The sequence below is a fragment of the Peromyscus eremicus genome, chromosome 1 (genome assembly GCF_949786415.1).
Source record: "Peromyscus eremicus chromosome 1, PerEre_H2_v1, whole genome shotgun sequence".
NCBI classification, from domain to species: domain Eukaryota; kingdom Metazoa; phylum Chordata; class Mammalia; order Rodentia; family Cricetidae; genus Peromyscus; species Peromyscus eremicus.
Window position 1 is genome coordinate 3,250,970 of NC_081416.1, and position 20,494 is coordinate 3,271,463.

General features: G+C 46.8%; 1 long non-coding RNA gene across 1 annotated transcript; it reads left to right on the plus strand.

Moving 5' to 3' along the window:
• The first annotated feature begins 8,182 nt into the window (after positions 1–8,182).
• On the plus strand, positions 8,183–19,911 carry LOC131905060 (uncharacterized). The gene is made up of 4 exons (XR_009377844.1): positions 8,183–8,326; positions 8,983–9,104; positions 18,349–18,529; positions 19,627–19,911. It is a non-coding gene; the product is annotated as an uncharacterized LOC131905060 (long non-coding RNA).
• Positions 19,912–20,494: the final 583 nt, after the last annotated feature.

Consider the following 20,494-nt stretch of genomic DNA (forward strand, 5'->3'; position numbering starts at 1 on the left):
AAAACAAAAAGACCAGTTGGTGCCTCCCCTCCTGCAGGCAGGCGATGCCCTTCCACCAGCAAGGCTGCACCTCCTGAAGGTTCCGTAGCTTCCAAAAGAGCGCCACCAACTGGGGACCAGGTCTTCAAACACCCGAGCCTATGGGGGACTTTTCTCATTCAATCCACCACACCAACAGAAGGAATAAACACGGAGGAGCAGGGGTTGGAATGTAGCTTCCCTGTTAGAAGTTTAGAAGCAAAGCCAGCCAGAGCATACTGGACGGCGTCTTTAGTGTCTCCAGAGCTCTCAGCATTGAACTCTGTAGCCACCAGAAACAGCCTTCAGAAATCAAGGTGAAAAGCTCAGTCAGCCCTTCATCTGACATTTTGTAACTTCTTAGTTGTTTTGTTGTTGCTGTTGTCTGGAATGGATACATTGGTTCCCCAATTAGACACATTGGGTCACAGAAGTAGACATAAAAGTGGCAAGGGGATATGTTAGAAATGAAAGGGGGTTTGATGGGCGTGAAGGAGGAATCAGAGAGGATGACAAGGGTGAATATGATCAAAGTACTTTATGGCATTGAGAAGGAATAAAAATGCAATGGAAATAAAATGTAGTCTTCTATTGCTACACTACAAGACTACAATACAGGCATGGAATAACCGCTACATATTTATAAAACCTGTATGGTTTAAGACTGCCACAGTGAGGTGAGACCATAAAGTAGACAGAGTCAGTGTGACAGGCCACACTCTGGGAACCAATCTGCTTGGCTCTATTTGACTCTGACAGAAGCGTCACAGCAATTCAGTCTTTACTGAGGTGTTGAAATAACTCCATAGTCTCTCGAGAACTTAAAGATTCCCACCCTTACCTCACATAATACAAGAACTCCTCCAGACCAGAGCATAGACATAAAGGCAAACAGGAGAATTACTATATTTCAAAGGGAAAGATAGGAGGAAAATCTTAGCGACCTTGACTTTTACAAAGATGTCTTCAACAGGACACAAACTCCAGCAGATTGAAAAGGAAGCAATGGATAGTTGTGAAATCTGAAGTGTCTTTAAAACAGTTAGAAAAACAAAAATGAGAAATAAAGCACAGGATAATACTAGCAAAAAATGTGTGTTGCTCATAGAAAGAACACAACTCGATAATGAAGGCAGCACGGTGCTTCACCAGAGGAAACACGGTAGCAAAAAGGCTTATGCAAAGTGCTCATGTCATTAGTCATCAGCAAAACACAAATTAAAACCATACTGATATGCCACTATACATTAATTGTTATTCATAAAATTACAAAGCCTGCTGACAGTAAATGAATCAACAAGAACCCACACGTGCTGCTCTTGAGCACACAAAACATTGCACCTACTTTGGGGAATAATTTGTCAATTTCTTTTAAAAATTTGGTAACCACGAGACCCGGTCCTATTTCTACTCATTAACACAAAAGGTGGAAGCGCATATTTACATAAAGGCATAAATAAATTTATGTCAGCTCTGTTTAAAGTAACACAACTACAAATAAATTTCAGAGCTGGGCCTGCTGGTACCTATAATCTTTGCAAGCTACTCGCAAAGCTGAGGGAGGAGTCCCTTGAGGCCACAAATCCAAGGCTAGTGTGAGCAACATGGCAAGTCTGTGTCTCAGGAAAAAGAAAGCAGGAAAGATGTTAAGATATACACCAAAGCATGGCATATCTTCACAAGGAATTCTGCCAGTAACCAAAAGGAAGGAGCTGGTGACATAAACACAATGAATCTCCAAAGGCTAAGCGAGCAAGAGACCAGAGCACACACTGCATGAGTCAGCCCACACAGAATTCCATAGAATGTACAATTGGTTGGTACAACTTACCAAGTTGAAACTATATCAAGTTCACCAGAATTTGATCTGGAAAGTCCAGAGATGGGAATATATCTTGTGTAAAAAATGCTAATGTACAAATGATCTGACTTTTTACACATACATGAGATATGGAATACTTGCCTAAAGAAGATTTGCGGGTGGCCATGGAGCCCAGGAGAAGACGCTTGGTGTCACAAGGGGAAATCACAGTAAGAAGTCACTTTGTTCCCAACAGGATGGCAACAGCCATTTCAGAAAGAAGGGGAAGTAGTGTGTGGGTGAAGGATACACCTTGTTGGCAGGAATGTAAAATGCTGACTTACTGTGGAACACAGCATGACGGCGCCACAAACAACTAAAGCTAGAATCTCCATAAGAACGAAAAATTCCATTTCTGGGCATAGGTTGTTAAGGGAACTGAACGCAGGAGCTAAAAGAAAAAAAATGCATGCACATGTGTTCATGGTAACATTATTTATGCCACCTGAAGGATGGGAGCAACCAAACGTCCATGGACAAATGAGTGACTAAGCAGGATGAACGCGCAGCGGAGGACATTCACCCTGAGAAGGAGGGAAATGCCTTGGTGAGATGGCTTTGCAGGCTTGCTGCCGAGCTTGATGACTTCAGTTCATTCCCAGAACCAAGAAGTGGAAGGAGAGAACTGACCCCAGCAGCTTGTCCTCTGACATGCACACACACACACACACACACACACACACACACACACACACACGTAAAAAAAAAGAAAGGAAAATCTAAGTTATGCTATAACAAGGAAGAATCTCAAGGACATATGCTCAACTCTGTGTGACATCATAGATGTGAGGTACTTAGAGCAGGTAGGATTCATAGAATGTAAAGTGGAGAAAGGGTGGAAGCAAGCTTATTTAGTGGAGGCTTCGCATGGTAGAAAGTTCTGGAAATGGGTCAGAATGCTTGCACAATCTTGTGGATGTATTAAATGCTACTAGAAGACATTTTAAAAATGATTGAAATGGTCTGTTTTACATTATGTATTTTTTTACCACAATTACAAAGGGGGAAAGTATAAGATATTCTCTGCAATGTCATGTGTTAAAAAAAAAAAAAGCAGAAACAACTTAAGCACCTGTGAATTGAAGCTGTTAAAAGCTTATAGCACATTTAAAAATTGTACCCATTAAAAATAATTAGATTCTTCCCTTTCTACGGAAATGATCTCCAAAGCTTGTGTATAAAACAAACCAAGCAAGATGCAGAATTATGCATGTTATGCATGTTCCCAACTATGTAAATAAAGATGGAAGAGGGGCCAACATCACACACACACACACACACACACACACACACACACACACACACACACACAAACACACACCACAGTTGCATATGTCTAGAGTATTCCTGGAAGGATGCATCAAGAGCTAGCTCCAGGGGCTGGAGATGTGGCCCAGCAGGGAAGAGCATATACTAGTCTCGCAGATGCCCAGAGGTCAGTTCCCAGAACTCATGTCAAATGGCTCACAACTGCTATAACACAAGCCTTAGGGGAATCTGATGCCTCTGGCCTCTGCAAACATCTGCACTCACATGCACATACCCACATGCATGCACACATACGTATATAATCTAAAACAATACAGAACTGAAAAGGAATTGGCACCAGTGTTTGCCTCTGGGAGTGGGTGGGAGTTCTTTTGTTCTCTGAGGTTTTACCAGGAGTGTGCATAACCCTTTAATCCTATAACGTGCGTCAGAAGCCCCACTGACCTGAGCACAGTGTCAGGGAACTTGACTCCCACACAGGGCTGTCCTCCACTTTGCTGTTCTGGTTGTCTCCCACGAACTACAATTCTCAGATCTGAGTCCTCCTCAACAGACCCCTTTTCAATCCCTCCCTTTCTCCCTAAGGCTTCTGCAAAGTTAATGGTGTCAGCCACTCCTCCTCCTCCTCCCTGCTCCTACTCCTCCCTGCTCCCACTCCTCCTCCCTGCTCCCACTCCTCCCTGCTCCCACTCCTCTCTCCTGCTCCTCCTCCCTGCTCCCACTCCTCCCTCCTGCTCCTCCTCCTCCCTGCTCCCACTCCTCCTCCCTGCTCCCACTCCTCCCTGCTCCCACTCCTCCCCCCTGCTCCTCCTCCTCCCCCCTGCTCCTCCTCCTCCTCCCTGCTCCCACTCCTCCCTGCTCCCACTCCTCCTCCCTCCTGCTCCTCCTCCTCCCTGCTCCCACTCCTCCCCCTTGCTCCTCCTCCTCCCTGCTCCCACTCCTCCCTGCTCCCACTCCTCCCCCCTGCTCCCACTCCTCCTCCCCCTGCTCCTCCTCCTCCTCCCTGCTCCCACTTCTCCCTGCTCCCACTCCTCCTCCCCCCTGCTCCTCCTCCTCCTTGCTCCCACTCCTCCCTGCTCCCACTCCTCCTCCCTGCTCCCACTCCTCCTCCCTCCTGCTCCTCCTCGTCCCTGCTCCCACTCCTCCCCCCTGCTCCTCCTCCTCCTCCCTGCTCCCACTCCTTCCTGCTTCCACTCCTCCCCCTGCTCCCACTCCTCCTCCCCCCTGCTCCTCCTCCTCCCTGCTCCCACTCCTCCCTGCTCCCACTCCTCCCCCCTGCTCCTCCTCCTCCCTGCTCCCACTCCTCCCTGTTCCCACTCCTCCCCCCTGCTCCCATTCCTCCTCCTCCCTGCTCCCACTCCTCCTCCCTGCTCCCATTCCTCCTCCTCCCTGCTCCCACTCCTCCCTGCTCCCACTCCTCCCTGCTCCCACTCCTCCCTGCTCCCACTCCTCCTCCCTGCTCCCACTCCTCCCCCCTGCTCCTCCTCCTCCCTGCTCCCACTCCTCCCTGCTCCCACTCCTCCTCCTCCCACTCCTCCCCCCTGCTCCTCCTCCTCCCTGCTCCCACTCCTCCTCCCGGCTCCCACGCCTCCCTGCCACCTCCCCTGGCTCAGCTTCCTCATTTCCCCGTATTGCCATCCTTCTAAGCCCTGGACCTGCTTGCCGCCTGCTTGCCAAGCCCTAACATATTACACTTTTCATCACCGTACTCTGGAGCACTTGGTAATCCTGGCCAGTTTCCCAGGCCTGTGCTCTGTCTTCTTCTTCTCTGGTGCATAAGCAGCGGGAGTCTGAAAGCTGCTGGGGTTTTGATCACTGCTGCCCTGGCCTCAGGACCTGGCGTGGAGCTAGGGCACTGGAAAACCTGCACGAAGAACCAACTCCTCCTCCTACCATTTCCCACCTTCTCTTCTCCTGCAGATCCGCTGGCCTGTGGCGGTCCTTCATGCTCTGCTTTGCCTGTCTGTCCTGTGGTCAGCCTGTCCATGCTGATCCCACATCTCTCAGACCCCATCTCTAATACCTGTGTCATTCACCGCCGGTACCAAGCAGAGAGCTTGCTGCCTGGCCAGAGCAGTTACCTCCCTACTGGACAGGAAGTCCGTATGTCTGGTGGGCTCTTCCCAGCAAGGTCACTTCCCTCCCTCACCCTCCTCCACCCACTGCTGCCTCCCTGGTAAAGGAGCAATCTTCCAAGCCTGGTGACCTAGAGCAGACCTCCAACTCTCCTTGTCTCCTGCACTCCTCACACCGGCACTGGATTAAAAAAAATTAAAGTCTTTCTCAGCCACAAGGTGTCAAACTAATCACTTCGAAATGGTTAACTTTATGTTCTATGAATTTCGCTTTAATATTAAAAAGTCAATTACTGAACAGGTTGTAACATCTTACTGGTTCCTTCACTAATTAATGAGTTAAATAAAATCTTGAACAAGTGTTCATCAAAAAAGCCAAGCTGCTTTACCCTCCTGTAACCTGCTTAAATGTTTTTAAATGTTTCCCTAACTGCTCAAAAAAAGTCTCCAGTGCTCAGCATGGCACGTGCATCCTAGGCTGCCCCACTGGAACTTTCCGTGGGGTGGAGATGCACAATGTCCATCCAACAAGACGTTGGCTAGACAGGGGATCTTGCAATGTGACTCTTAAGACCAAGGAGCTGAATGTTTGATATAGCCCACTGTAATTGGTTAGATTTACTTTAATTTAAATACCATATGCAAACTTTTTTTGTTTCCCTTCTCTTTGGGGAGAAGGTGGGGACTCGTGTAGCCGAGGCCGGCCTTGAACTCTATCTCCGCACATCTGAGAAGATACAGCATACAGACCTCCCTGCCTCCACCCCTGGGTATTGCTGCAGTTACAAGTGTGTGCCACCACCCTTTTACCCACACATGTGGACTTTGTTTTTTGTTTTGTTTTGTTTTGTTTTGAGACAGGGTTTCTCTGTGTAGTTTTGGTGCCCGTCCTGGATCTTGCTCTGTAGACCAGACTGCCCTCGAACTCACAGAGATCCGCCTGCCTCTGCCTGCCGAGTGCCGGGATTAAAGGCGTGCGCCACCACCGCCCGGCCAGTGGACTTCTGACTGCTGCACTAGATGTACAGTCTAATGGGCGCGGGACCTACCTGCTCCAGGCTTGGCGCCCTTTCTCTTTGTTGACACCACCTATTCAGCCACTTCCCGCCTCTGCATGTCGCTGTCCTCTGATGGCCTGTTCTGCTCTGCTGTGTTTGTCCTTGCCTGCCCATCCCAGGTCCAATTCCTCCCTTGCCGTCTTCAGCAAGTTTTGCTGGCCATCGCTGCTTTTAGCCTTGCTCCCCTCCCAGGAGACCTCATCTGTGCAACTCACTCGGAAAGCTCTGCCTTCAGAGACAATGTCTTGTGGGACCTGTTCTGTAGACTGAGCTCAGGCTGAGGAACGCTCTGCCTGACTCAGTTTCCTCTCACTCCAGCCCGTTCAGTGTCGTCATAGGGTGGTGATGGAACAGTGGGAACTATACAGGTGACAAGGTGAAACCATGAACTCACTCTCCATTAACTCTGAGCACCGTGATGGAAGTGATCATGCAGTGTCACTGTGAGAAGACTGCTGAGCTTCCATATATAACAGGACACATGACATGACAGTGTCTCGCATGGTCTTCATAATTTTGTCCAAAAAAAAAAAAAATTCCTTCTTGGTTTAGACTCTGGAGGGGCTTAGCATGCCCCGTTAGTCACAGCACCAGGAGAAGGTGATGAATTCTACAGGAACCCACAAGAGTAACTGGGGGCATTGAGAGAAGCAGGAGGTGGCATGTGGGTGGGTGTTTGGAGGAAGGTGAAGTTTCTGTATGGCAGAATTCAAAGCTCTACTTCACTTTTGAGTAGATTCAAACACACATGCTGATTGGAAATTCTTAGAACAATCAAACAAAATCTGAGTTCTGGGTGGGAACCATGAGAACAGAATAACACCCATAGAGAAGCCTAGAGCTTGGAGATGCAAAAATGAGCATCATTTTTGGACCATGGTATCTTTTCTCATCTTAGCCTTTCTTTCCATTTCTTCTCTTTTCTTTTCCTTTCCTTTCTTTTTTGAGGGATGTACTAGTTATTTAAACTATAACTAGTAATTAGTTAGAGCTTCAATGAATGCTACTACCAAGAATAGCCATACTATTGATAAAGATATGGAGAAGAGGGGGCCAGCAAGATGGCTCAGCAGCTAAAGGTGCTTGCTGCCAAGCCTATGGGCCTGAGTTTCATCCCTGGAATCACCTCTAACTCCACACAAACACCATGACATTCCTGTGCCCCCCCACTATAAATTAATAAACAAGTAAATACAATTAAAATGCTATTTAGAGAGAGATATAAAAGGAGGAGGGGAGAAGGATGAGAAGAGGCTGAGGAGAGGAGCCGTGATGGTGTGTTGTCAACTTCACAGCAGCTGGAATCACCAAGGAGACACACCTCCAGGCACACCCATGAGGGCTTGTCTATGTTAGGTCACCTTCTGCTAGGCCTGAGAGGGATTGCCCTGGTGAGCTTGCGGCTGGAATGCCTGCTGTGAAATTGCATGAGCTTGGGTCCTGACCTGCTAGGGTATTTCTCCCTGGGAGGCCCTCCCCACTCTCGGGAGTCCTTCTCTTTCCCTCAATAAGTCTATATTCACTCTGAGAAAAAATACAGAAAAAGGATGTGTGGGCATGGCTTCCCACCCCTCTCTTCTGACTGTAGATGCAGTGCGACCAGCAGCCTCATGCTTCAGCCTTCACGACTTCTGCATCATGGCCGCAGAAAACCTTCCATTCCTTGAGCTGCTGCTGTCCAGGAACTCTATTTCCTGTTGCAACAGGAAAAGCAACGATTACAAAGGAAGGGAGAGAGGCAGGGGAAAAGAGGAAGAAATACTCAGAACAGTAGTTGTATAAAACACCACAAGTGACCATGATAAAATGCGTGCGCTCTGCTCTTCCCTCCACACTGTCTCTGTTGTTCTCAATTAATTTGTTGGGCTGTCTTGGTACAGCCTCCAGTGAAAGACTGTTTTAACTTGCTGTTACAGATACATATCTGAACTGAGCAACCTGTCTGACTTTGCCGTCAAAATTATAGTGCCCAGAGCAGTCAAACGCAGGGAAGCAGTCAATTCGCTAGCAGACCCGGTGTCTTCACAAAGCTTATTTCTCTCTGGGTGAGTGTAACTCAGAGGCTTGAAACGAGAGCTGCAAAGATGCTGCCCCTCTCTCGCCGTTAGAAGCCTTTGCAACAGGCACAGCTCCCACCTTGTCCACCTGTTATGCAGTTAGAGGAAATAGGCGCAACCTCTGGGCACCTTGCAAAAGCTTAAGAAACACCAGGAATGACAGTGACATGGGAGGGGCTCACTAAAGAAAGGAGAGAGAGGGCTCCGTGCCTACCCACCTCCTTCATGGGGACTGCAGACGAAGGCATGAGATTGATTCGAGCTTGTAATACAATTATAGCAGGCATGCACCAATGAAGAACTAAATTTAGAGAAATAAAGAACAAACGTGGATATTGTGAGGTTCAGCTCTGTCTCAGACGCATGCCCGCCCACACACCCACATGTGGTTGCAACCCCCTCCTTCTTCTAAGGAGAACTGTATCTCGCTAGCTTATGGATTTTTGGAGAAAAGGCCTGACAAGGAAGGGCCAGGACTGAGGTGATCAGACAGGTGTAAAGTATGCTAGTCTGAGACTAACAAAGCCGCGCATTACATCCGCTGACCTGTCTACCCAGACAACAAACGGGAGGCAATACGGAGGCCTGTGGCCTGCCTTCCTCCTCCTCGTGACTGAAGGCTCTAGAATTTCTCACCCTGACAGAAGCACACGCGGTGCCAGCCGTACAATGGAAACCACGGAAGAGAACAGTGTGGAGATGATGATGATGATGCAGGCCCTGCACCAGCAATTTCATCCTATGACCCTGTCAACGCTCCTGTAGGGTGAGTGGCCTGCTTGCCGCCATTCCCCAGAAGCAAAGCTCAAGGGGAAGTTAAACCCAAACCCACAGCCCCTCAGTGGCAGCAACAGGCATCAACCCCAGAATGACTAATGTCCTGGTGGGCCTCTCTGTTGCTGTGATAAACACCATGACCAAAAGCAACAGAGGAAAGGGGTCACACTTCCACATCGCAGTTCATCATTTGCGGGAAGTCAGGGCAGGAACTCGAGACAGGGACCTAGAGGGAGGGGCTGAAGGAGAGGCCACAGAGGGATGCTGTGCATGGGCTTGCTTCCCGGCGTCTGTCCAGCTGAGTGTCTTACACCTTCCGCTGTGGGTGGCACCACCCACGACGGGCTTGGCTCTGCCACATCAATCGCTAATGCAGAAACTGCGCCCCCTAGACTTGCCCACAGGCCAGTCTGAAGGAGGCATTTTCTCAGTTGAGCTTTCCCTCTGTGCCCAGAGACCTTAGCCTGTGTCAAGTTGAAAACCAACCGACCAACCGGCAGCACTGGAGCCGGGACCGTTTGTTCTCCTGTGCTGGGCTGTGCCACAGGTGTCTCTAAAGCCTGCTGTGACACCAGCCCACCTTCAGCCTCACCCTCTGTGGACAGGCTGCCCCCAGGCCATGCCTCACGTGCTAGCTACCTCCCTGAGCTGCTCATGTACAAGGCAAAGTCCTGCCTCAGTTTCCCTGCCACTGGAAGTGCTGATGCTGCCAATCTCATTTATAATTCCCTGTGTCCTTGGCTAATCCATGGCATCCTCTGAGTCCTAGCTCCCCTGAGAAACTTCTTGGCAACTGCATTCTCCAATCACGATCATCCAATTCATTTCTCTAGTAGTTTAGTGCAGAGACACCAGGGACACGGAATGTAAATCCCATGCTGAGCCAGCACAATCCTTCCTAAACCTCACACATGCGTCCCTAACCAGATAATAGGCATAGCTGTGGGAGTACGGTGCCCAGTGTGGTAGGTCCCCAGCATGGGGCTATTGAGCACTGTGGCTGTAAGTAATATACCTATATTAATAATTCATGCTTATTCTGTATTGAAGTGATATTATTTGGGAAACATTTTCTTATGTAAAATGTATTATTAAAACAATTTCATTGATTTATTTTTACTTTTTTATATAGCTATGAACAAATTATAATTTTATATGTGGTTCATGTTAATTTTCAACTGGACAGCTGTGAGTTTGGCCTGGGCATTTCCCGATTCCCCATTTTGCTCTAATACCCAAAGTGAATGTGGTGAAGTCCTGTTCTGCTGTCCCCTCTTCTCCCATTGAATTCAAAGGCACAGAGTACATGGCATGACAAATCCCTTTGGACCAGGGAGTTAGCCCCCAGGGGCAGCCTTTTGGAGAGCTGACCTAGGATGTCTTTGACCCTGTTTTCTCTGCAAGCCGAGACACAAGGAACAAGGTACAGGGCAGCATAGGGTTAAACACTAGAAAAAAAAAAAACACTCAAGGTTTTTTTACAAACTTTGCCTCCAAAGGAATTTTGAATAATGAACAAGGGAAATAAAAACTCAATTTGCAAAAATAAAAAGAGAGAGAGATAGAGAGAGAAATTAAACTAAATTGAAAAAAATAACTTCTTGGGGCCGTCAAGCACCAGAAGAGAATTTGTGAGAACATATTATTGTAGTTTCAGGGGGTTGCCGGGCAGATTGATTTGGTGATGAGGGCCTCCGAAAGCTATTTTCTCAGCTTCAGCTGAAGTTAACCACCTCAGAATGCCTCAGTATTTAGCTCTGCAACTGACAGCAAGCATGTCGGGGGGGGAAAACAAGATAAATGAATGAACACACTGGATCAGAGCCCCTAGCAATCTGTAGAGCTCCGTCCCTGGGGGCTCTGATTAGCACCAAGGGCAGTTTGGAAGCCTTACATTGGTATTCTGGGAACAGGACAGCAGCCAGGGTCAGTGACTTGGAACCTGTTGTCAGCAGCCCCACAAATGGCAGGAAAGTTTTAATTGGGATTTAAGTCAGGCAGACAAAAGGGGAAGAGGAATTTTACTTTTTTTTTTTCTTAATCGTGTCCTGTGGGCTCCTTCCAGCTCTCGGGACCCCCCCAGCACCTCCAATGCATATACACCAAGGTTTCGTTCATTTTTCTATGGGTGGAGAACAAAGCAAAATTCTTTATTTATGTTCTTTACCAGGGGACCTTGCTAGCACTGTACTTACAAACATTTGTTCTTGCAGCGAAATAGAGAAACCTAATTTCCTCTGTGACGCTTGTACAAGCCCACCTCGGGTGGATATTTTCAACACTAGGAATAAAAGCTTCGTCTTCAAACACTGTTTTTTTTTTTTTTCCTGGTTGTTTCTAGAAATAAAGGGACTCTCAAAAACACTTTAGCAAATGTTCACAAATCTTAGCTGGTGACTGTTCTCTCTCCTTTCCCCTGCCCAACCTCCTTGGGTAAATTACTAATTTCCTGTCAGATCCCAAACCACAGATATATAATATTGCTCCTCCAGCCTCCAGGGAGAGGGAAAAGCCTTTTATTAAAGGCTGATAAATAGGAATGACAAGGTGGAAGGTCCTGATTCAATTCACGAGTGCCACTGTCCCTGGCTCTGGTCATTCCGTCTGCACAAGGAGGCTGTTGTTCTGACCTCTATGTGACCTTCAGAATATATCAAAGCATATCTCCTCACCTTTCCTCATCAATCAGCAAACTGGAATGGAGTAACAACTGTATGCTTCACTCTAAGAAGTGACAAATGAACCAGAAGTGTGGGTAGGCTGCAGAGAGAGTGCGTGCTGGGGCCCAGGCTTGAACTTGAACACCACGGGTCCAAGGAGTGTTGAGATTTTATGATCTGGTCTGAGACATAGACACACTCTCTCCTCTAACCCATGGGTGGTCTCTAATCTCTTGTTTGGAATTAAAGTACATTTAGTGAGTTGTAAATTTGAGTGATGGTAAAACACATTGTTCCCATGTATTTGTAAAGTCTAGAGCTAGACAGACCTGGGGTCAGATGACTGTTCCTCTAGTTATGGCCACGTGACCTTTGAGTCTTGCATTAACCTCTGCCCTCACATGACAGCCCTCACCTGAGAACTAAGAGTAATAGCACCTGTGATTATTTTGAACAATATTGCACTAAAGGAATAAATTAAGAGCCATAAGTGCAAGCCAAGCTTATATTGTTAAGTTTTCTAGTAATGATATATTAAAAGACACAGAGAAGCCAGGCAGTGGTGATGCATGCCTTTAATCCCAATACTTGGGAGGCAGAGGCAGGTGGATCTCTGAGAGTTCAAGGCCAGCCTGGTCTATAGAGCGAGTTCCAGGTCAAGGCTACACAGAGAAACCCTGTCTTGAAAAAACAAAAACAAAACAAAAAGACACAGAGAAAATAGATGAAATTCAATTTCTCACCTAAGCCAGTAGATTAAAAAGAGCAGCTTTTAATCTTATGATTCTCATGTCTACGTAGAGCACATTTCAGTTCAGAACAGCCATGGGCTCCGCAGCCACACATGGCTGGTGGCTACCACACTGGACAGCACAGAGCTGTGAGTCAAGTGGAAGAGCATACACAGGCCCACACAGAGAGTAGACAGTAAATGCTGGTCCCCAGGACTCATAACAGCAAGTCTGCCCAGGAAAGTGTGACCAAGGGAGTCAGAGAGGGAATGCTACCCTGGAGAAGTAAAGTCACCATCTTGCCTCTAAGCAATTTAGAGATTGGGGTTAGAGCATCCCAGCAATTAAAATTAAAACAACAGCAATCAGACCAGTGATCTTCATGTAGAAACAATCTGTTAAATGCTTGATCAAAGACTGGGCTGCGGGCAAGAAGGGGTAGAGGCAGGTAATTAGTGCCAATGCTTTATCCCTCAGATAAGGGGATGGGAGGGAAAGGTACTTGTGTTTCCTCCATTAAACCAACTATCCCAGTCCATATTGGAGAGCATCCTTGGCAGGGCTGGGTGAAGGATCTCAACAGCTCTTCAATAGCTGAGAATGTAGTGCTGCAGGGTGAGCATCTCCACAAACATGACAGCCCTTCATGAGTCCAAGGGCTTACAGTGCTGGCATCATTATGGCCCCAGTGCAGGTCTGTGAGTGAGATGTTTGGGGTCAGGGAGACCCTTTGATCCTGTCCTATGGTCTGCTCCTCTGAGCCACTCTGATTGGCCACCATGTGGTTTTTCCATCTCTGAGAGACTATGTTCTCTTGAGTACACCTAAGTTCAGAACAGCAGTCGGTACCATAGTAACAACCACGTCCTAGGACTTCACAGTGAAGATGGAGACAGCTGGCACAAGACCAGCCCGTGGGAGGGCATCAGGACCATTGGCCTGCTCAGACAGACCGCTGTCCTTGTGGACACGGTTCCTCAGGAGTTACACGTGGTTCCATTGGCCCCACAGACACTGAGTGCTATGAGACAGTGTCATGAAGACCTTTCTCATTCCTGTCACTTCTGACTCTCACTTTCAAGCTCCTGACTATGAGTTAAACACAAACCAGATTTTGTTTTAAATAATAAAACTTTGGATATCGGGTCTGACAAAGAATGCTTGTGGCTGAGTTTCCATGCTGAGTCATTTTTTCATCACTGGTGTAATGCCTACAAATACATTCAAGAAAACAACTTGAGAGAGGAAGGAATTATTTTGCACTGTGGTCTCTGGGTTTTCAGTTCATGGTCATGTGGCTCTGCTGTGTCTGGGTTGTGTGTGGTGAGGCAGGCTCATGGTGAGGAACATGTGTTGGTTCAAAGCTGCTTATCTCATGATGGACAAGAGGCAGAGACAGGTGGGCACACTTCAGTGACCTAATGCCTTCACGTGGGCCCATCTCCTTATTAGTATTGCCACCATGTTATGACTTGATCAATGGATTAATCCATTGATTAGATCCAAGCTTTCATCACCCAACCACTTCTCAGAGCCTCATCTCTGACCACTTAGGGACCAAGTTTTGAACACAAGCTTGGGGGAGGGGGGTTCATATGCAAACCATAACACCTTCCAAGGTCTACAAATATAAGTCTGAAGTCATATTGAATTACACTTGTAATAAGCTTCATTTAAGAGAGTAAGGACCAGGGATGGAGAGATGACTCAACACTTCAGAACACTTACTACTCTTGCAGATGACCCAGGTTTAAGACTCATCACCCACACATCGGATGACAATGTGTGTAGCTAGAGTTTTCCTGTCTGGCCCACAGTCAGGACAAATCTCTCTCACCTGCCAGTCCCACATCCACTCAGACCCAACCAAGTAAACACAGAGACTTATATTGGTTACAAACTGTATGGCCGTGGCAGGCTTCTTGTTAACTGTTCTTACAGCTTAAATTAATCCATTTCCATTAATCTATACCTTGCCACATGGCTCGTGGCTTACCGGCATCTTCACATGCTGTTTGTCATCATGACGGCTGGCAGTGTCTCTCTGACTCAGCCTTCCACTTCCCAGTTTTATTCTCCTCCTTGTCCCGCCTACACTTCCTGCCTAGCCAATGGCCAATCAGTGTTTTATTTATTGACAAATCAGCAACACATTTGCCATACAGAACATCCCACAACAAATGTGTCTATAATTCCAGTGCCAGGAAAGCTGGTCTCAGAGGGCTCTAGGCATACATGCAGGCAAAACATTCAAACACTTAAAAAATAAAGATTTAAAAAATGTTTTTAAAGTAAGGCTGATCTATAATCAGGACTGTCCCATGGTATCTTGGCTGAAACTTCTGTGGTATGTCAAAGCTGTGAATAGCTGTTAAAAGAGTGTCTTCCTAAGCCCAGGTCCCAACTGCCATTTACAGCCAGGAGCTGATGGTCTGGAGTCAGGAGACTCCAGAAGCTAGCAGACCAAGAAACCTCCTGGACAGGTTACTAGGCCTGTCTGGTTCTTCCTTGTCTGCTCCTCTTTCCCTGGTGACTAAAGGGAAGAGACTGTTGGAGAAATGAGAGCCACCCATCCCCCTTGGTTCTTAAGTGAACTGAGCTCTTTGGCTGGATCTAGGAACCCAACTTGGATATTTGTATAGGCTTTCTTGGACCACCAGCCCCCAAATCATGACACGGAAACTTGTTATTAATTATGAATGCTCAACCTTAGCTTAGGCTTGTTTCTAGCTAACTTTTTTTTAACTTAAATCAACCCATTTCTATTAATCTATGTGCTACCCCAAGGCTCATTTACCTCATCTACATACTGTCCATCCTGCTTCCTCTGTATCTGGCTGGCTGGCTGGCTCCCTTTTTCTCTCTGCCTGCCAGCCCCACCTATCCCTCCTCTGCCCAGCTATTGACTGTTCAGCTTTTTATTAGACCAATCAGGTGCCTTAGGCAGACCAAGTGAAATGGCAACACATCTTTACATAGTTAAACAAATGTATCATGAACAAATGCAGCACACCTTTACATACTTAAACGGGTATTCTATTCCACAACAGTGTTTTCCCCAAACAAAGAAACTGTTCACCCCATAGAAGTTTTGGCTTTACTACTCTTTAGAAAATGGTCAATTTGGGTTTTTGAGGGCAAATTGGATTTTCTTAGCTGCCCCTTGTGTTTATCCTTGTAAGACTCCTGAGGTTTTAAGATCTATGTTTCTGCTTAGGTACTTTGCAACATCAATGCAAGTTTATCTCATGAGTTTCAATGACTGAACCCTCGTGAGTACAATGAAGTCAGGCAATGAATCTAAAGAGGCTATTTTGGGTGCACATTAAAATCCGAAATCTGGGTTAACGGAAAAAAACGGAAGTCTTCCATTATCCCCAGCATATGATGATAGTATTTGATTTAAGTTGCACAGAGTGGGAAAGACTAGACACATCCTCTTAAAACAGCCGTTCATGCTGCCGACTCAGAATAGTCTTCCATTCAACAGCTCCAGCCCAGGTCTTAATGAAGGAACTGTTCTGGCAGCACCAGTTAACTCACTGGGGGTCGACAATGTGTTAAAATTTAGTGTAAACCAAATTTGTGTGTGCCGGTGTAATCATATTACTGTTTAAAATATGTAATTTGGGAAATTAAATTTAAATTATTTACAGAACTCCTGAAGTGCTTCTGCAGAGCCCTGGGGTTCTCTGGCAGAATGTAATTAGAAAATCTCTGACCTACTCAGCCAGGTTCAAGCTGATCTGCATTTCACTTCCCCCTTCAACCTTACTCCCTGATGCTTCCCCAACACAAGCTTCCAGCTTCAGGTGCCCTGACTCCTCATAGCCCCTGACTCAAGCTCATGTTATGGTGTTTTTAGGTTTTAGTTTATGCTAAGAACTGCCCTGGATACCTGCCTCTTTCCTTACTCAGGACTGGCCATATTTCAGGTGAAGGCCATCATCCATCCATCCATCCATCCATCCATCCATCCATCCATCCATCTGTTCACTTAGTCTTCCACCCATCAAGCTTGCCAGATGTCAGATATCTATTGGAAACTGTGATGTACAGAGTGGCCACAAAGACAAGCAGATCATAGACTTGGCCTGTGAAGCTGTTCAGGGGAGACTCAGGTGTGAGTGAGATACTGGAGTGTAGTGAGGCTGATGGTGGGAAGGAAGGAGGCACACAGGTATGGTTGTGGATGAGCAGGGACCTAACTCCAGAAGGTCCAGGCTGTGGACTCCAGGTTGCCCCCAGCCTTTTACTTTGCTGCTCGTGGATTTGCTCAAAGCCTTTGGTTCCATCCCTCCTCTACTTCTATCCCAGCTCATCTGGGGCAGGTCTTCAAATATCTTTGCACACCCATCAATGCCAGGTACAACCGTAGACACAAAGAATTCTAGAAGTGCTTGCTGGCTGATGTTGCCGACCAATGGGGTAGGTGAGAAGATTCATGCAGGTGGTATCAGAGGATCATTGTAAACTGTAAGTTGTCAATGAGTGCCCAGAAGGCTCTGAAGTACATTGTAGGTCACATTTGTCCTTCTAGCATGGCATCCCATAAGGACAGCTGGTTGTGCATTTATCTTTCACTCCAGTGATTATGTCACCTCATTCTAGTAGTTTTTCTTCTCTTACATGCCTTTAAACTCCAAAGTAAGTTGTACTTTCTGAGCAGATGCAACAGGTCAGTCCACAGCCAGTTGGGCTGGTATATGATGCACAAAAGCCATCCACTATGGGATTTTCCAACTGCTGTGGTGTAAATACTCCCAATATGGTTAATCCCACACTACCAATGTGGCTTCAATGACTAGGAAGCTGAGAAACAGCTCCACCCAAGAGGCCTGCGTGTGTTAGCCAAACAACACTGTGAATGAGCCTCCCACTTGACGGCTCTAACTCAAGGAGGGCTTCTATAATCAAGTAGGACATTCTGCCTTTGATTAACTTCGATTGTGCTGTCAAAAATAGAATATACAAAAGATCATTCTCAGTACAAGACAGGGAGACAGCCTAATGCCTCTCCTCCTCCTAAGAGTTTGTTTTGATGAGTAAATAATGACCGACTGGCTATCAGAGAAGACAGATCAAAACCAAGAACAAGATGCTGTTTTCAGGACTCAGCTTCTCTGTGCCTCATTCTGCTTGTATTCCAGAAATAAGGCTTATTCTTAGAAACTCTGTTGCTTCTAGAAGTTAGGTCTGAAGAGCAGTTTATAGGGTAGTAAAACTTCAGATAGTCTCACCCCAGCCCTATTCCCAGATGGCAGCCCAATAAACCTGTACCCTAAGCATGAGCCCTGAAGTTTAAGACATTCTACTCTACTGAGGGATTCTTGGGTGAGATGTGAGAATGTTCAGGCAATGTTCTGGATGCTGGGGAAATAATGACAAGCTAGGCACTGCTGTGGGATGTCCTTCTGTATGCTGTGAATATGTGTCTCTCTCACTGGCTGATAAATAAAGCTGTTTGGCCAATGGTGAGGCATAATAAGGTTAGGGGTACAATCAAACTAAAGATGGAGATGAAGAAGGGCAGAGTCAGAGAAATTAAATCCAGCCTCCCAAGGAACACGATGCCAGAGAACTGTTAAGCCACAGGCCATGTGGCAATGCACAGATTAATAGAAATAGGTTAATTTAAATGTAAGAGCTAGTTAGTAATAAGCCTGAGCCATCAGCCAAACATTTATAAATAATATAAACCTCTGAATATTTATTTGGAAGAGGCTGAGGAGTGGGATGGGACAGAGAAACTCCGGTTACAAGGTACAGAACATAGAATTAACAAGAATGTATACAAAGACTGCTTTCTTTCTCTGGCCACACCCACCTATTCTTATTTCAGGATCCTTCCTGCTCAGATGCCAGCTGGGTCAGCCTTCCCAGGAGCAGAGATCTGGACTTGGCTTGTGCGGCCTATGGACCTAAGACCCTGCATAGGAGCCAAGGATACACTCAGCCCATCTGCCCCTCCATTCTCTGGCTGACCAGGAAGCTCTGGCTCAAAATAGCAGCAGTTTACAAAGGTATGTCCACCTTTCAGGGAGGGGAGTCAGTGCAGCGGTTTTACTAGCTTCCTCTTTTCCCCTTCTCAAGGTCACTGGAGTCCACTCTCAAGGTCAATGGGAGTAACCTAATGGGCTGGAGTGAGTGAAAGGGGCACGGGCTGATAGCTGTACTTGAGTGTCCGGTTTGTGATAACGGTTGTTTTGTTGACTGATGAGCCAACCCCCAAGAGTAATTCGCAAAAGTGACTTCTAGGAGATGAGTTCCAAGTTCAAGTTCTCTTTCAATTACTGAGCCAGGCCTGCTGCAACTTTGAAATGCAGACAGCAGGCATAATTGTTCTGCATCTACACATGCTCCTTAAAAAGCCTGGTGGGCTTGCTTTTCCATCCATGAAAGAAGAAACAGTCTTCTGAAATGTGTGCATTGAAAGCCCATCTGTTGTCTGCGTCCTCCCCTGACAGGCATCATGGCGGGTGCGCTCCAGATTTGTCTCTGCCTCCTCCAATGCAAGGACCCAAATTCATGAATGGAATTCTTCCCATAGATCCTGTAATTAATCTCTGTCTCATTGGGAGAAAAGCGCAGTTAGCAACAATGCAGTCCCTGTATCTGTAAGCAGCAGGCATCGCACCTATCAGGAGAGCGTGCACTTAGTTGCTTCCCCATCATTAACCGCCTCGGGTGTCTAAAGCCGGACAGCTTAGGTGGGTGAGCAGATAAATGAGCCTGTGAGCTGCCATAGGCCTACTTGCTGTGGCCTGGAGGAGGACACAGGGTGCACCAAGCCAGAGGACTTTCTGCTGAGTGTCCACTCCAGGGAGCACTTTCCTCCTCCATATGTGTCTGTACCTGAGTGGAGTGGGATTGGGGAACAGCTTTCCTTCATGGGCAGGCCACCACAGAGCTCCCTCTGTGTAATGGCCTCTCTGTTTTCTTCTCCAGGTTGACAGTTAACGTGGCTGCCATACTGGATTTTAGGAAGTGCCATTTTCCTTAAGTGGGCTCCATCTGTGGACTTTGCTGAGCCCTGGCACCCTCTGTGGGAGGCGGGGATAGCACAGAGCTTGGTCATTAACTTGCTTGTTGCTAATTTCCATTCTTGTCTTTTCTGTAGGAGATTCCATCTGTGATGGGAAGTGCAGGCGCACGCAGCTCTGTTCCTGAACACAGTCCTCACTACTCTGGCATTTGCTACCTGAGGCGATGGGTGTCACCCACTTTTTGATGATGCACTGAAGACTGTTCCTTGACCTCTGGAATTTAGTAAAAGCAGAAGACTTGGGGCATAAATGGGAGGAAGAGAGGAGAAAGGGGCTTTTTAGAACATGGGTGTTCCTGACTTGAGCCTTAGACATGGAAATTATTGTTTGGATGAAAGTTAAAATAGTCTTTCAACAAAGTGTCCTCCTTCACATTTCTTGGAGTTTCACCTTACCTGATGTAAGAGAGACCTGTTCTCTCTCTGTTCCTCAAGTGTTATCTGAACTGCCTGCTAAGATCTGAACGTGTGCTCAGAGGTGCGACTTTGGGAAAGTCATTAAGTGTGAGGGCGTCATCCTCATGAATGGAATTAGCACCTATGAAAGGAGCTGAAGGAAGAAGCCTCGCCCCTTCCATGGAGTCAGTGCAGTCGGAAGGTGCCATCCTTGAGGCAGAGGGAGCCAACTAGATATGGGATCTACTGGCACCTCAGTCTTGGGCTCCACAGTCTCCAAAATGCTGAGCGATACTTTTTCATTCGTAAGTTACCCAATGCGTTATTAGTTACCGTTTTTTATTGCCATGAGAAAATACCTGACAGAAAACAACTTAATAGAGGAAGAATTGTCTTCAGGACTCAGCCATGGGTGATGTCACCCCACTCAGGCTGAGTCTTCTTAGTTAAAGCTCTCTGGAAATCCAGACACGCTCATCGCTCATCTTCTTGATGATTCTACATCCAGTCAAATTGACAACAGAGTGAATTTCACACCTGGTCTGAG